Source organism: Coturnix japonica, chromosome 14 (assembly GCF_054131305.1).
Source record: "Coturnix japonica strain WE chromosome 14, WE-NBRP24, whole genome shotgun sequence".
NCBI classification, from domain to species: Eukaryota; Metazoa; Chordata; class Aves; order Galliformes; family Phasianidae; genus Coturnix; species Coturnix japonica.
The window spans coordinates 9891970-9909883 of NC_140676.1; the positions used below are offsets into that span (position 1 = coordinate 9891970).

General features: G+C 41.5%; 1 protein-coding gene across 11 annotated transcripts in view; it reads right to left on the reverse strand.

The window, feature by feature from the left end:
* Window positions 1-17914, reverse strand: part of SEMA6D (semaphorin 6D) — a 488676-nt gene that overhangs the window by 39990 nt on the left and 430772 nt on the right. For 7 of the 11 annotated variants that reach the window (XM_085515489.1, XM_085515491.1, XM_085515511.1 and 4 more), the window contains one exon: window positions 3001-3145. The exons of the other annotated variants lie outside the window; for them this stretch is intronic. The gene's annotated coding sequence lies outside the window, so the exon portion shown is untranslated. The remainder of the gene's footprint in view (window positions 1-3000; window positions 3146-17914) is intronic. 11 annotated transcript variants of the gene reach the window in all.

Sequence of the window (17914 nt, forward strand, 5' to 3'; positions counted from 1 at the left end):
CGTCCTGTATCCAAAAAGTCACAAGGGAGAAGCACACACGTTACCTTGCTTTCTGGTCTACACCCCTACTGGGAGTTCTGACAGCTAAGTCTGTGTTTTCCCTGGGATCTTCACAACACTCTGAAAAAGACCTGATGTGATGATGGAGAGCCTGATGATTTTTGTTGGGACTGCCTGAAGATCCCTCTTTTCACTCAGTTGTCAACTGACATTCTTCAAATGTCATCCTGGGGAGCCAACACTCAAACTCTTCCTCACACGTAAAAACATCCTGTCAGGATTACCATGTAACATCCATTGCAGCAGTGGAAAATATCAAAGGATCATGGTTTAAAATTAAACAAAAAGCATTCTTTCTCATCTCAAAGGCAATATACTGTTCCTCTTCCTCCTCTTCCTTTCCTACCTGCAAACTACTGTGCACTACAGTAAAATGGGAATAAGTAACACAGTAAGCAGATCCTTGTGAGGCCAGCAAGTCCAAATGGAAGCAATCACTTTACTTTTTAGCCCAAACTTCTGTTACTGTAGCAAATATGATTTTTTTGCAGCTGACTAACAGAAGCCGATTTAGGCCCTTTGCACTTGCTGCCAGCAAGTGTTCCCACTCCAAAAATAGTCTATTGAAGAAAGAAGTGTCAGTTGCTGTCTTCAACAGGCTGCTTTTCTAAACTCATTGTTAGAAGGCACCTACTTCAACTGAAACCTGGCATGTCCCCACGTTGGTGGGCAAGGTGCCATCCCAACAGATGGACAATGGCTTGGCACTGCCAGTGACTCGGTCTGTATGTCACTAACAAGGTTGTATTCCCACTGGAGAATGTCAAAACCTGTAGCTGCACTCTACCATAATCTACGTCCTTACATGTGTTGCTGCCCAGTTACACCTACGGAGCATTTTAGACATTTCTATTTAACGTTGAGCCCATACTGCTCTGCTCAGCTGGGCACTAATTTCATGTTTTGGAGGGGTGAGTGTGGCTCACCAGGCTCTGCAGTGAAGGAGTGGGCAGCACTGCCTGAGTTGTGCTTTTCTCCTCACTGTGGCACGGCCCAGAAGTAGTATGGGAAAGCACTTTGACACCTAATCCTGGCAAAAAAAACCCTCCAGAAACAATTCCACAGCTATGGGAGCATCTGGAAAATACAATGTATCTCTAAGTATCTCTAACTAAGGCTGTAGGAGTCCAGCACAAAGTTAATCCTAGTATTCAGGTTGAGCTGCCTTCAGTGTAAACACATGCCCAAGTATCAGGTGGTAAAAGCAGCCACACTCTCATTTTGTACAACACAGACAAACTCCCACACTCCCAGATGCGTCATGAGAGCATCAGGCCCTGATGAACTGGGATTCCTGTGCTGTAGCCCCCTGAGACTAATACAACAATGAAATCTTCAATGCCTTGTACAAAAAGAAGCCTCAGCTTTCTAGCGAAATGCCAGCTTGTCCTTTTGTGGTAACTTTTGGCCAGGTCCTTTTGTAGTACCTGTTTGTATTAAATGTGTTACAGGGAGTCTCAAATTAATGCATGTTAACTATATCTGCGTCTTTTCAGAATCCCCTCTTGTACATCCCATGAAGCTATTAGTTTAGCTATCACTAGGTATTAAAATTTAAAAGGGTCACTAAATGCATACTGCTAGAAGGAAACAACATTAGTTACACATTACCAGAACAAAACCAAATTAAGAAACAGCTCATTTCCTTTGTACCATCAATATTTTACTCAGCCATAGCCTGGATGCTTGTACTCACAGAGAGGAATTAATCATTCATGTGCTAATGTACATCCATTATTTTTAAATCGTCACTTAAGTAATCATTTTTGTGTGTGCTCAGATGTGTGATGTCTGCTCATGAAAGTGCAGGAAAAATCAATACAAATTAAATAACATTTAAAAGGTGGATATCTGTGGAACAGATGCAAAAGCATCGTCTGTGCAGTAAAATTATAATCAGATTTCTGTAAAACTCTTCTGGTGAGCTAGAATTCAAAAAAGATACCAGCCCAGTGCCAAACTTATTTATATGCCATGCTTCCGTCCTTATTTGGGTGTGAACATGCACAATGCAGTTCATCACAGATTCTCCCTTAAAATCTGCATAAAACCGAAACAACAAAAGCTTCACTGCCATTTAATTTGGTACTGCCATTTTCCAACTCTTTGTTTACTGGAAGTGCAGCATTCATGTCATAACACTGCTCATATCTCATATCCATGAGGTTCCCCAAGTCCCACAGAAGCAGTGGGCTCCCTCCCACTTGCAGCACATGGGGCAGGAGGGAGAACCCAGACACTGCCCCTCAGCAGAGACCTCTCCCATCCTGCAAAGCAGCATGCAGCTGTACACATCCACCATGCATGGATCACAGCCATCGAAGCCTCATTTGTGCCCCCCTGCTCCCTAAATGGGGTTCTGCATCTTCTGAGCTGAGTTTGCTGTTGGCTTGGGCTTGTCATTGATGCCCATAGAAAGCAATTCCAGACCAGGAGTCCTGCTATACCCAGAGATAAATGATGGCTACTTTAGATAGACATAAATGCCTTTTGAAGGTGCAAAATGGTGAAGAACAGCTGCTAGTGCTGGCTGCATCTGAGGAGAGTTAAGGTGGTCCTGCTAGATCGGAGCCCACAGCCCCATACAAATCAAATCACCTTTTACTGAAAGTGTGATTGCTTCTTTTGGACTACACATACCAGCTAAAGAATGCTACCAGGTCCCTGCAGGTACCGCAGATTTCACGGAAGAATAGCATAATACTCAGAGAAGAATTTGGTGTAGCAATGTTCTAGGTTTTTTCTTTTATTGCTTCAGTAATTTTATGGTGATGTATTTTGACGACAATTTAAGGGAGCTCTGTGTTTATGAGGCAATAACAAAATCTCCTGCAAAATAAATTTCCAGGCGAACTTGCCTATTAATATATAGTATAGCTTCTTGTGAATTAAGAGATGAGCCAGAACAATGCTCAGGAGAAAGCAAGAAAGAATATGTACCTTGACTTCAAAATGGGGAGCCTCAGGTTCCTTTTTCAGCTGAGACCTGGCATTCGTAGTCTGTGAAATGGAGAAAATGATCCAGCACGCAATACCTTCACTGTGCAGCAACTTCCAAGGCTTAGCAGTGTGCTCCCCCTCAACCCTGCAACCAAAGCAATACTTTCAGATATCTCATGTTTCTGCCTTTTTTCCCCTTTGTCCCAGAGCCAAATACTGTTCAGCTGAAATTGTTGTGAAAAAGCAGTACATCTCTGGAAGTGGTTTCTGCTACCCCAAAGCTTCCACCATCCTTCCAGCTCCTCTGCAAATACCACTGAGTATATGGTGAAAAAGCATGGAAGTATAACCTCGCTACTGATAATAGAAACACCATCAACAGACTGTGATTCAAGGTGTGTCATGACTGAGTGTATTTTAGACAGCAAGGAACTGAAAGTTCAACTTTTCTTTTGGAGAAGCACTTGGTGAGGCTGGATTTGGCCACAGCTTGTGGACTGCATGAGGAGCATGTTTTGGTTCAGGGCTGGGTATGCCAAGTAGGTACCGAATCAAGCACACAGTTTACATTTTCTGGCAGTGCAGAGTGACCTGTCCTGACAGCCCAATGCACAGCCTATGAGTCATATGGGTCTATAGCCTTGGAGAACTGGATTGGATCTATTTAGTTTCAGCCTAATTAAATGATAATGCATGGTTGCAAGCACTACATAAGGCAAGTAACAGTTGCCAGATGGAATCCACCATACCTGAAAGACACTGTCAGGTAACAGGACAAATGCTTTTGCTTATTAGCAAGACAGTTGAATAAACACAGATTTTAAAGTTATTCCTTCTTTTAATGATTTCAGCTGTTTCGGGGCCTATGGGAAGGGAGTGGGAGACGGTGAGGGTGCAATGAGCTTCTCAGCGCCAGCCAGTGCAGATTGCATGGGTGGAGGAAGGGTTCTGTGCTGAGCAAGGCACCTTGAATTACTGGAGGCCAAAAGAGGCTCTTTGCATGGACTGTGCATGGAGCTACCTGACCACTTAAGGCTAAAGCTGGTGTTGCGCAAGGTCTGACCTATGATAATTTCTTTCTCTGGTGCCTAAAGGACTAAGCAGGTCTTCTCCCAACTCAGCTACAGATTGGCTGGGAACTGCTGAGAGAGATTCAGCTTCCTTTGTGCCCATGGCTCCCCACAGCTTCCCACACAAAGAATACTCCTTGCAGAGAAACCAGAGTGGGAGCTTGCACAGATATAGAGAATTGCCCCAAACCAGCCCCTGTCTCAAAACACACGTCCTTTTTTTTTTCTTTTTTATCTTTGCTCAAATTCAGCAAAGTGTGAATGTCCCACGTCAGTCCTGAAATGCACTTACTACAATGAGAGGGATAAAAACGTCTGTGTTGCTTGTGCCAGATTACTGCTAATGGGCTGCAGTGACTCATCAATGGATGAAATGAGATTTTCAAGTTCTTCACAAATGATGAGGTAGTTTTCAGTGCTCGGCTCAGTTTGTAATTAGATACACTATTTATGAACATGTTTGTCAAATAATGCATTCAGCAAGTTTTAAAAAACATTCCTGGCTAATTGTTTTTATTACTCATCAATTCTGAAAGGGAAATAATGAGGTAAGATTGTATTTTTCTTGTCATAGCCCAGTGAAAGGGATGGCGATATAAATACTGGGTCCATGGCTCCCTATGGTTTGTCTCTGGTTTGCTGCCACTTTTGTAACTATTTCAAGATAGACTCAACCTCACAAGTGAAACTAGACGGGAGACTGGCCAATTGCAGACTTCACTTTACAGTTTCATAATAGACTGTTGCAATTACGATTGCCTTCAGAACCATGTGGCTTTTCTTACAGCATTCTGACTTTTTGTTTTGATCTCATTGTAAACCATACCTATGTTTCCATCTATTCCTTACTGGGTCCCACTCAGAAATGCCATTTTCAGGATTCTGTTTTTCTACTGAAGGCTTGATTGAAAGATGGATTCAGGGCTCAGACACATGCTCATTTAGCAAAGCAGATGCAGCAATTTCCTCAAGCTGTTTGTTACCACCTGTTTGTCAGACGCTGCGTCCCACCAAGGACTGGATGGACCAGACCACGTGACGCTTCGGGAGCTGCTTCATTGCAGTCCTGTTGCTTAAGCTAAATTCCCTGGACACACTCCCTCCCATTTGCAGATGGCTAAGCCTCAAACATACACTTAAAGCCCAGTGAGGTGGACTGGAAATACTACTGGTCTGAGCAGTTTTCCTGACCGAAACCAGAGCTTCCAGTCCTGTGATGAGATACACCACAGGACTTCCAAACCTGTCCTGGGCAGCCATTGAGCTTGTGGTTGGGCAGAGACAGCCAGCCGCGTGCTGTGCGGGACCAGGTGTCAGTGTGAACACACGTCCCCTCCTGTGTGCTGACGCTCATTGCCAGGCCCAGCTGCTTTTTACTGCCCCTCTGCCAACCGTTCCTGCCCTGTAACTCTACCGGAGAAGGGATCATGTGCTTCTTCCATGTGCCCTGCGGGCAAAATCAGGCAGCCACCTGCTTAAACTATTTAAACCTACTGTAGTTTTGGATCCATGACAGCCTAGAGGAAAATCAGGGAGGAGTCTTGGAGGCCACTCAGCCAAAGAAACGCGGGGAAATGTCTGCTACTGGACTGGTGACTGGGAAAAGCAGAGCAGATAGATCTTAAACCACTGTAATGGTTTGTTAACGCTGTGGGCTCACAGACACTTCTCTAGGACTACTAGGAGAGAGGGAGGTTACACTTCGATGTAAATCTCTGCAAGATCAGCATGTACACACCCTTCACAAACCTGCTCACGCAGCCTTCATATGAGCCTACAAAGAGCTGTTGATTCAGGTTTTTCTTAGTAACACAAACATATTTTTTGGACCTTAAGCTTTGGAATCTAATGCAGTCTGCTAAACTATCCTCTGAAAATAAACCGTAACAACGCAAAAAGCACAGCACCAGCTGATGCTGCGAAGGCGGCCCATTGCATTGAGAACATGAGTCTGTGTTCAGAAACTTCATTTCTGTGAACATGCCCCACTCAGCTGCAGCCCCACAAATTTACTGTGCCAGGCTGGCTGCCATGGGACAATCTCAGTGCTGGAACCAATGCTTACAAACAACAGCACCCCATCTATAAGAAGTGTCATCTTACTGCTTTTTCTGAGCTTCACAAATCCACTGCTAAGACACAAAATTCATCAGTCAGCTTTACTTGCTTTGTGGTACGGGGTATTTTTTTTCCCTTTGTATACATTTTAAAGTTATCTCTGTCTTCAGTAGAGAGCGATAAGCTCTGGTATTGTTACCCAAACAGCACAGAAATGTCAGCTACAGAAAGCAGAGGCACCTCAGAAACTAACAGGGATGAAGAGATCTGCATATTCATAGCAGGAGGAAGGCAGCAACACATGAAGACTGAACCACTGGCACTAATGGGTGAGCTGATTAGTGTTTATTGGGCTGGGGGAGAAATGAATTCTAATTGGCTGAGACATTTTTGTTATTGTGAAATACATTTGGCTAATGCAAATGGCTCCAAATCAGAAAAGTGACATTTTTGTGGTGGCTGTTTATAAACAGGATGTAGTTAGTGTAAGGGACCCACAGCTGTAGTAGCTTCAGATTTTCAAGGCTGGACTCAAATGCATTGTACTTTATCATCAGTTTTCATGTTTGCTCTGCCCAAGGCCATCAAGTCTTTTGCAGGGAATCCAAGAAAACAACCTGACGGACCGTCTGAAACTCGATACTGTATGACAGTTCATTGTTTCATTAGATTCCGTGTCTTCCCCCTGAAACTTTCATCACAGCATCACAGGCCCAGTCCTGTTTTGGATTAAGTTGAAGTCAATGTCATCTGCTTTTGTAGGTGCACAACTGCGTCAGCAGTCAAGAAAACTGAAAGCTGGGAAACCTCTTTAATATTAAGAGTGAGAACTTCAGGTCTGTTGTTGGCAGCAGCCAACCATAGTAGGGTGGTTGATGTGAGTGGGTGTGGAGAGGGTAACAGTGAGATGATGCGGCTTCATCAGAAATACTGCTTCCCAGAAATACAGCTTTTATCCATAACTCAGCAAGCAGGTACCTTCCTAATGCTTGTGGTAAATGTGATGAGTGATTCAGTAACCACTGTACTGAAATCTGTAGCAGCTGATGGAAGCTGTGCTCCAAACTGGGATGTGCAGAGTTTGACTTTGGCTCCAGCAATAGCAAATAACTACTAAGAGTACTAACTAAAGCAACTTATCTCCTGCCAAAAAAACACATTCCTTTGAAGGCATCAGAAAACTGCCATTGTCTTCACCTTCCCCTCTATGACAATGTTTGGAAAGGCCACCTTTTCTTGTTTTAGTTATTTGATTTTTTTCCTCTAGTACTAATACATTTGGAAATAAAAGAACAATTTGTTACTTCAGAATTAGCACCGTGGCTGTTCTTCATATGGAAATACAGTTATTCAGCCCTAATGAAATCGCTGAGCTGAATGCACAGTTTGAAGTTCATAGCCCATTGAAATGGTGATTTATGGATGTTTTCTTGCAAATTTATTGTGTTAACATTATATACAACATATTTCTACCACTAGACCTTTGGAAGAATCTTTTGCAAGACCCTCCTCTTGTCTGTTGTGAATATTTTTGTTCTATCAGTATTATCTTGAAGGAGGGTTCAAATTGTACAGCACACCAAAAAGCTCATAAGTTTCTGCTTTCAGGTAAATGCTTGGCTCAGTCAACTTGGATGGACACTGCTTTAAAAAAAACAACCCTACTTTAAACTACCTTCACTACTTACGTATGATTTCAGCTCTGGGAAGACAAGTCATGTATGTGACAGAGAAAGAAGTAAGAGAAACCACGTGGGCAAGGAAACTGCAAAGTGATGATCATCTCCCAGCATCTCCCCTTTTCTTTGTGTCCATCCTCAGTGTTAAACTTATTACACGAGAGGACAACAAAAATGTGGAATTAAAGAATTAGGGGGAGACTGTGATGGACCAAGAACCATTTTACTTATGTATGGTTATAATAGGAAAGACAAAAGTAAAGGTGCAGAACAAAAGGTGTTGGGGATGGGAACACTGTGGTGTGGGCTTCTCTCTGTTGCAATTTCACTGTATTTCATTTAGTGAAAATGCTCAATATACGGCAAATATTTGGGAGATCAGTGCCAGAGCAGTATTTTGTATATTCTGGAGATGGAAGTGTAGTGGGAATCTGGTCAGCAGTGTAATTGTTTATATTCATTATAAACAATCTGTGTTATTTGGCAACAAATCCTGCCTTTCTGAGTTGACTCTCGATGCTGCTGCTGAGATTGTTCCATCAGCTGGTTGCAATTTTACTTTCGGGGCACACAAAAGTACACTGTATTTCTTCCAAATTATCTGTGGGAGAAATTTGAAGAATACACTAAAGGCTCCTTGCTCTTCTGAGACTCCTTTTGGCTCTCTTTCCATAGTCTCTAAAGGCCATAAGAGGAGGCAGACTAAGTTTAGTTTGTATATGCTTTGCTGCATACACAAACTCTATTTCTGCATCTTCTTTCCATGTTTTAATCCCTAACTACTTTCTGCTTAAATAGTGATAGCAGATGAAATATGAAAAGAATTGCAATCGTAGATAAAATGAGTCAAGGAATGAGGGCAAAAGACCTTGCAGTGAAAGAGTGAAACCCCTTTGTGGCTTTAAATATGTGGCAAGCAGTAAAGAACCCAGTTTCTGAGCCCTTTGCATAGGGCTGACGTTATCCCAGTTGCACTAGTATGGCTTTTGCAATCTGGGACTTAGCTGGGACCTGGCTACCCTGCACCTGAAACACTTATGCTTAGTATCAGTATGTGTTTGTGCTCTTGTCCAGAACAAGCAGATGCTAGAAGATTTTCTATCTATCAGATATTTGGAAGTTTCCAAATGATCAAATGACCTCTGTTGTACAAAGATGAAAATAGAGCTGCAATGGATTAGCTAATAAGCTCCATGGTTGAGAAATTTTGCCTTATGACTACCCAAGACTGCCCAGAATGGGTGAAAGCAAGAAGTCAAACCCTGAAATTTCACATTCCACTTATGTGCTCTGACTACTACGAACTGGTCACCCAAAAGGAGGATTTCTCTTGACACCCTTAAGCTGTTCCAATTTGTAAGAACAATTAAGTGTTCACTGAACTTAATAAGAGATGGATTCTATGGTCCATCAGTTTGAGCATTCACCTCCAGTGTCATGCTGCAGGTTTGCTCCAATGACTCCTCAGAGGCAGTGGGCATGGCTGAAATGATGGACTGGGATTGCTTTTGCTTGACTGATATTTTCCAGAAAATAAGGAAAAAAATAGAAACCCCAAGACAAACTGCTGAAAGACAGCTGACCAGCTCTGCACGAGCCCTACCACATCCCTGTCACTTCTCTGACCACAGACCTGATCTTATTCAAGAAAAACACTGTAGGAATAGGTCCCAGCCAGCAGTGTTTCAGAGAGCGATCAGCTGGGGCAGCGTTCCTTCCTCTCCCTGCTGACAGCCTCCGCTGCAGGGGAAACGCATTTGTGCTCACACCTGTGTCTGGAGATCACAATCACAAAAGAACATGAAAGATCTTTTTTCACATTAGGTACTTCTAAAAAATTTCCAATAAGTTTCTGTTCTCTTGGTTTTCTCCCCTTGTCTTTTTTTTTTTTTTTTTTTTTTTTTTTTTTTTGCCAAGCCTGTGCTTGTCACGCCTGGAGGCTTCAAAGTCAGAAAGACCCTGATGCTGAAGGTGACTGTTGCTAATGTGGGAAGGGGTGTTTGTGGCTGCAGTGTGCCTCCAGGAAGGAGAGGCTGCACTCTCCTCTTACACCTGACCAGCTCTACGCCAGGGATAGAAGTCAGCTCATTGTAAGCTCTGTTGCTGGAGGCTGAGCTGGTTCTGCCTTAGCTAGTTTAGCTCCTTCCCTTGTTCCTCCTGCTCTTGGAAATTGCAGCATGGGCACAAGCTTGTCTAAATCTCGATCAGGTGATTTTCATTTGTTCAGCACTTGAAGAGCAGGAGTTATTTACTGAGGATTTAAATTTCTCTAAAGTAAAAAGAAACCAAATAGCACTGCTCTTTAAGCATGCCTCCGCATTTAGAAAGCATTGGGTTACACTTTCCATTTGAAGCTTTTCTTCTTAAAAAAAAAAAATAATTATTCAGCCGTCCCTCCCGAGAATTTCCCGGCACTGCCCCCTCATGTAACACAATCCCCCCTCCGGGGAGCACTGCTCGCTGCTTGCCAGGTGTGCGGGCAGCCATCACACTGAGAGGTATGGCGTAACCTTTGGCGGCACACAAACTCTGAACAGGCATTCAAAGAGATCTTTCTATATTCTTACCTATAAGGTGTGTGCTGTTTTTCTAATGGTGTTATAGAATTATTTAAGGTTGGAAAACACCACTAAGTTGCTCCAGTCCAATTATCAGCCCATTCCCACTGTGCCCACTAGCCATGTCCCATTGTGCCACTTTACCCTCTTCTTGAACACCTCCAGGGATGGTGACTCCACCCCTCCCTGGGCAGCCTGTGCCAATGCAGCACCACTCTTTCTAAGAAGAAATTGTTCTTTATATCCAACCTGATCCTCCCCTGATGTAATTTAAGGCCTTTAGTGCTTGTCCTATGGCTGATACCAGGGAAAAGAGGCTGACCTCCACCTCACTGCAGCCTCTCTGAACCTCCTCTTCTATATTTGGTACCTCAGTTTTAGTGTAGGCACACCTTTTCCTCTATCAGCTATGAATGAGAAATTAACTGTATTGACTTTTTGGTTGGCTTTTGATTAGAGACAGATCTCTTCCCATTGGCACCTCAGACATCCCTCCTTCACCTGAGTGCTATCAGAACTGGTAGGAGGCAACCACCATTTCTATTTGAATGAACCCTCCTGTTATTACAGTGTCAGGTACTCAGCACTGTCTGACCCTGCAATTCAGAGGCCCGGAATTTCTGCTCTCCTGGGAAATACTTCTGAAAAATTGTGATAACTAAGATAATAATAGGTCTCAGCACTCTGGTAAAGCTTTGAATCCACAGATCTCAAAGCATCCACCAGCACTTGCTACTTGAGGAAAGTTAAACACATGGCATGAGAGATCCTATCCTCAGAACTGTGCACTGGGCTATTACAAAGGACAGTGGTCAATTGTGTTAGGTAAATAGGTAAAACACTGATTTCACTGCAGTGAATGGCAAAATGACTTCACGGAGCCATACAGACAGAAAGGTTTTGTGAAGAGTATCGTGGTCCTTGTATTTAAAATATACCTTTGTAGCAAAGCATTGCAAACTGTAATGCACATATTTGCTATGTATTGCATATCTTGTGTGTCAGCATTATTGTTGATGACTATCCATAGTACAGTCAATATAATTTCTTCTTAATTTGAGTATTCATCAATGCAACCAAGTAATGAAACTAGAATACTGCAAAAATACTCTGCAAATACTGCCATAATTTCAAGTGGATTTACTTGTATACCAGATCTTTAGTTCACATTTCATAGAAATGTAAGAAACTTCATTCTTCTGGCACCAGCATTCATGGTAAATGGCCTTCAATGTGTCATTGAAGAGATTTTGGTGAATAACAAATTTGCATTTGCATGTTTACATACTTATATTTACCCTGGAAAAGCAGATGGACACGTCCAACTAGGAGGGAGCAAGATAATCATATATCTATACGACAAACTACAGCTGATCATTGCTATGTGACTAAAAAGCATCTTACAGCCTCAGAGACAATTACAATCAATGCAATCTGCTAAAAAAAATAGAAAAAAGAGAAAAATCTTATTTCCAAGGCAGGTTTGAACAGCGAGCACTTCTGAGGCAACCATAATCTGCTTATGGATTTTCTACAAGCAGAGGGATAAACAAAATTTCCCTGATAAATGTCTTACTGTTAATTATTTATTGAGTTCTGTTCTCCCACCCACTTTAATGAACTCTAACATAGTGAATCTTAATATCCAATATAATGAAAGCAAATTTTCACCCCCGGTGTCGTGTGAATGGCACAATTGCTTTATTCCTTCATTCATGAAGTGTCAGTCATTCATTTTGACTCTGGATCACTCAATAGAAGTAAGATGTGCAGTGAATGGGATTCCAGTCATGTCATCCTGTTAGTGCAAAGTGATTCTCAACAGCACTTGACGGCGCACTGCTGGATTGGCTCAGTGCATTAAAACAAACCAAATTATGCTGTTTTTATGTACATATCGGTACTTGTTGACACACTAGTAAATTGTTTTAATAGCCCGTACTTATGCAGGTGTATATCTTTGTAGTTAAATTCCAATACATTGTAAAGCACACTTTACATAGAAAATATTACTCTCTTAGGAAAACTGTAATCACAAAATTTAGACTAAAAAATACAGTACTGCTAACTGCCTTATCTTTGAATAAGTATGATAAGCTAGATGTGTGTGACTGAATCAGATGTGAGTAGCCCAAGACACAGCTTTGGAGCTTGGGGAATACAATGTGCTGTCAGTTACAAAGCAATTAAAATGGTATTCTATTAGTTATTTGTGGCCTGACTGCAGCCTTTGTGAAAACAAACCAAGATGTTGTTTTACTTAACCCTCAAAAATGATTTCTTTTAAGCAGAGTTTAGACCAGATTCATAGTCTGTGTCAAACAACGGAGATGAGGAATGCTTGCCCCAGTTAATACCGCTTTCATGTGAAGGGTGTGCATTGGTCTAGCAATGCAATAAATATATCTGCAATGATGAATATTGGCACTCTGCTCCTTTCTCCTCTGCTTCTGCTCCATGCTGCCATGCCAACCCAGTGGTATAGAAAATATCTCTAGTTTATGAAGATCATACAGTTTCCTCCAAGTTGTGGTCCTTAAAGCCCAGAAGGAAATTATATACCTCACTAACCTTTAGGGGCCTTAGTGCCTGGGTGACTTACTGATGTTTTTAATTGGTTCAGCTGAATAAGTTTGATGTGGCTTGCTACACTTGCTGCTTTTGTTACGGAACATCAAAACACCCAAGAAATCTTATTTTAATGCACCTCTGACCTCTCTTCTACCCACACAGCTATTATTGTATTGTGGCTTTCAGTCTGATCAGAGGGGGGTCTTCCAATTACCAGATGAATCAAAATTCATTCCCAGAGTCCAGATGCAGAGGGGGCAACACAGAGATTGCTGATACCAGACAGACTTGCCTGGCACTAGCACATCTCACTGATGTACCTATTCTTTGTCTGATTGCATTCGCATCTATCTCTCTGTAAGACTTAGTGCCATCTCTGAAAATAACCGAACCTTTGCCACTTAAACATCTGATTTCACTCCTTTCAGAACAGAGATAATGCCTAAGAGTCCTGGGAAAATGGTGTCTTCAATTTGAATACATTCAGCATTAGAAATACATGAGCTACATCTACCTAGAGTTGTAGAGAAGGGGATGGGCTGATGGGCCATTCCAAGATGGAGAATGCCTCATTTAGGGATCCCTTTGTTTTCATACTGCATACTTCTAACCAAAGAACTAGTTATGCTGCAAACCAGCCTACAAACCAGGAAAGCCCCAATTAAATAAACTACATGAAAGATATGGAGGTGAAGATTCTCTCAAAATTACTAAATTTAGTAGGTAGTCCATTGGTATGTTTACCTCTGCAGGTATCTGGAATCTTTGTATGTAGTGCAGAGCTGCAGAGTATTGTATTTTATGAGCACTGATCAAACCTGATACTAAAAAGACCATGCAGGTTTCTTAATTCATGGCTCTTCCCTTTGCCCTACTCACCTGAATAACTGTCCTATTAGCAAACTTTTAGATAAAAGAAAGAATTCTTAGTAAATGCATCTTTTGGTTGACTCCATCCAAATACTGTTTTTTTTTTTTTTTTTTTGCTTTTGTTTTTTCTTATATGAAAAGATACATTGGGAATAATAAATCTTAGGACAGCATAAGGAGGTAGAAAAGAAAAATAAAACCATCATACTCTGGAACTGCCAGGACTCATATTTTAGATGGTTTGCAGAACACCCACAAATGAAGCCTGATACAATGGCTACAGCCCTTCACGTGATGGGCTCTCTCCTCCAGACCTCCTGGATGTTTTATGACGTCCAAAACTGGTTACAGTGCCTACTTAAAGTGTAATGTTCCACTTCCTGCATACAGACTATTCGTAGTCTTCCAACATGACATAACTCTGCAAAGACTCACTGCAACCATTAACAGCACAAGGGGAAAAAGCAATCTATTTACATTTCAAATGCTGATTAAACAACATTATTTAAAACAACAATCTTGATTGGACTAGCGAAATGGCAGAAGATGCAGAGTTTTATAAAATTAAATGTAGAAATAAAAGCTATTTTGCTTTCATTTTTTATGTTGGGAATCTGACGTACAACTAATGATTCCAGTAGCAACAGTAGAGTGAATAGACTCTTCTCCTCAAAAGAAGCCAGACTACACACGGCTTCTCTCTTACTATGAAAGCACAGATTATTAGGCATATGCAGCTACTGCATGTCTGAGATAAAGTAGATACGTGAGGCAATGCAAATATTCTATTTACATTGGTATATTCCACTTATTAGAGAATACAGCGCAATTTTGGTATTATTAATATTATCATTTACAATAAGCATTCTGTTTCATAATGCTCCTTCTTTGAAGAATACCTAAAAGATTTATCTTTGGCCATATTTTTATGGCTAAACTGGCCACAGTTTGTTTACATAAATACAAGTGTATCTTGGATTTGGCTTCTGTGGGATCAGCATATGGACACAGTATGGCCTGTCTACCTGCAGTATTCTATACTTTTGGCAATTCAGTCCACACTGATGATTCTTCTGCATCTAGAACATGGCCAGCTAAAGGATGTTCATCTCCATGAAAACTGAGCATGTTTTACTCACTGAACTGTTAAAAGCTAAAGTATATCAAATGTGCCCAAAGGATATTTAGCAATACCAGACATTTTAAGACAATTGCCTGAATTTCTCCATTTTAGCACAAGCACAACTAGACTGCAACAGTAGCACAAACAATGTCACTTGCAGTGAATCAAGCAGCTGCCACTCAAATGAAGTGATGGCAGGGAGAAGTCCAAGGCAGATAGCATTGACCAGGACTGGCACTGGGAGCATCACAGCCTCAGCCTGTCTCTGAGCTGTTAATTTGGACATGCACATGCTACCATTTCAAGTTACAACTTTCTCTGACCATCCAGCTGAGTTACTATGGTACTCCCCTTCCATGTTGAACCCTTCAACTCTGCACAGAATGCAAAAAAATATATATAATTCTTTCTTCACATTTCCACATAAAAACCCACTCTAAAGTTCATTAAAATCAATAGCTTCAATAATCATTAAATGCATTATTAAAAATTTCTGGAGTGGAACCCGCTCCAAACCTCTGGCCTGATGCTAATAGCACCGTATCAGCCTGAAATATTATTCCATCCAACAAATCATAAACAAGCTGTTCATGGGAAAGCAAAGCCTAGAAGCAACCTGCTTGTTGCACTCATTTCTTTTGTTTGCTTTTAGCATTGGCTTCTTTGTTCTAAAGTTCACAAAAGCTGCTACAAATTATGGTAGTCTTAAACTCCACTTGGCTGCACGCATGCGAAGTTAGCAGAAATTACTCTCTCTTCACGTGCATGATAAAGCTGAGTGGTGTGATTTCATCTCACCTCACATCTGCCTCAGGCACTGGCTAGATACACGGAGAAGAAGGAGCCACGCAGCCATTAGGGCTGGTCTCAGCTATGGGTATCTAGCCACACTGCAGCTTCCCCATCAGCTACTGATCCCCCAGGGCAACCACATGTGGGAGCAGCCCCAAATTTGTACCAACTAAGATAAGCCAGGTTAGCTTGGAAAGTTTTGTGTCAGAAGGTTCCAACTTACTTCTGCTGTAGAAGGCTACAAATAACAAGAAACTATAGGAGATGGAACTATTACAGACCACATTTGGTGTTGATCTTGTTAAGCTACATGCAAAGCCTCGCTGATGATTTTAATTTCCTTCACCCCACTGCGAACGGAAGCAAGCCGTCCTGTTTCTGTGGTCAGAAGAAACACTGGTTTTCCTCCTTTTTTTAATTTTTTTTTTTCCCCTTCAATTTTATAATTAGTGTCTTTTTACAATCCGTTAATTCTAACTTGTGAATTGCATGCTGCAAACTCCACAAAAACAGCCTTAGTTGCTTTCTGTTGCAGTCAGCGAAGCAAAGCTGCTTAGAATAGTAAATGAAAAATTTAATGAAGAGAAAAGAGATGTGACAAAACGTGGGTTCTCACTTCAGCTCAAGCCCTTCCCAGGCAGAAAATGGAGAACTGGGCATGTTGTAGATGGCGTTAATTGCATGATAAGAAGAATGTAATCAATCTCCGCTCTATGTGTCGTTCATAAGAAAATTTGCAACATTCGTTTATTGATTACAGCTCAAATGCAGGGATTACTTAAAAAACTAATTATCGTTTCTCATAAATTTTTAGATACTGGCTTCAATAAGGCAAAATGAAGTGCATTTATGTGCTGAGCAGCCAGTTCTGCCCTTTCGAATAGACTTAGTAACTTTACAGGGAAAAGCTACAGGGACACACTACCCACAGATCTGAGCAGACCAACAACAGAATGCCTCCCAGTGCAGCTGTGGCCGGAAGAATGGGATGTTTCTGGGAGATCTCCATCCATGGCCAGATGTTTTCACCCCCATTACTGTGAAGCTTTGCAGCTTTTGGATGGCCTCTGCATGTCCCGAGAGTGTTTTCAGACTACTGGAGGATGACTTTAATTTGCATGCTTAAAGAGGGACAGACTTGTTTTATAGGCTGCTTTTCTGCAGTCCCTCTTTGCCTGGTAGATAAGATCTTCCCTGCAGATGGCAGATAGAAGGAATGGGATTTTCTTTTCTACAACAGCCTCTGTTTGCTCACGACACAAATTTTCCAAGTGTAAGATACTTGCTCGGCAAGTGTTAATATAGTTAATATGCACAAAGACATGCATATGTATACACTCACATGCATATGTATATATGTATACATTACAGGGAATTTTTTTCTTTCATTAAAGCCATCTGTTGCTGATGAGGGCTCTCCTGGGGCCTGACCTGAGGACATTTCTCCTAAATGAGTAGGAGAGGGTCTCAGGGTTATGCACAAGCACATTATGACTGCATACAGTGAACTCAATGGACACTGCAGCTACCAACAGCAGGAGCACCTGAATGCATGCTCCTTTGGCAGCAAGAGAGCAGAAAGAACAACTGGGGAGGGAGGCTGGTGGGCAGACAGCAGGCAAACCAATGGGCAAACCTTGCCAAGAATACAGCTGAGTCCATCACAGCTGAATCAAATGCATGGATCTAACTGGATTCATCTGCCAATGGGACATGTATGTTAATTAAAGAGTTTTTAAAGCATTTTTAAAATTTGGTTGTTGACAAAGAGAATAAATAGAACCTCCTCTGTGTGCCTTGTACCTACCTAAATTAGCAACTACAGAAAACAGATTGTATTTAAGGGATTTTAATATGAATGAAGCTAATGATGACATATTCCAAATAGTACACTTAGAATCAGTCTGTAATAACAAGCTAACAGATGTTGGCATTTTTATTATTAATTATACATTTCATTATCATATGATTATTGTCAAACATCATTTGACAGCAAAAAACGTATAAATGATTCACACGTTTTATATTGTAAAGATGATACTGTGTTTGATTTTTAATAAGCCAACTTTAATATGCGAAGTGCAAAATGCTCTTTGTTTTAGCAGCCTGAAGTACAGGAAGCTTCCGCATAACACTACAGACTGACTAATCTAATATGGGCTGAAGTTCTAAATATGAAACAAAACACACAGC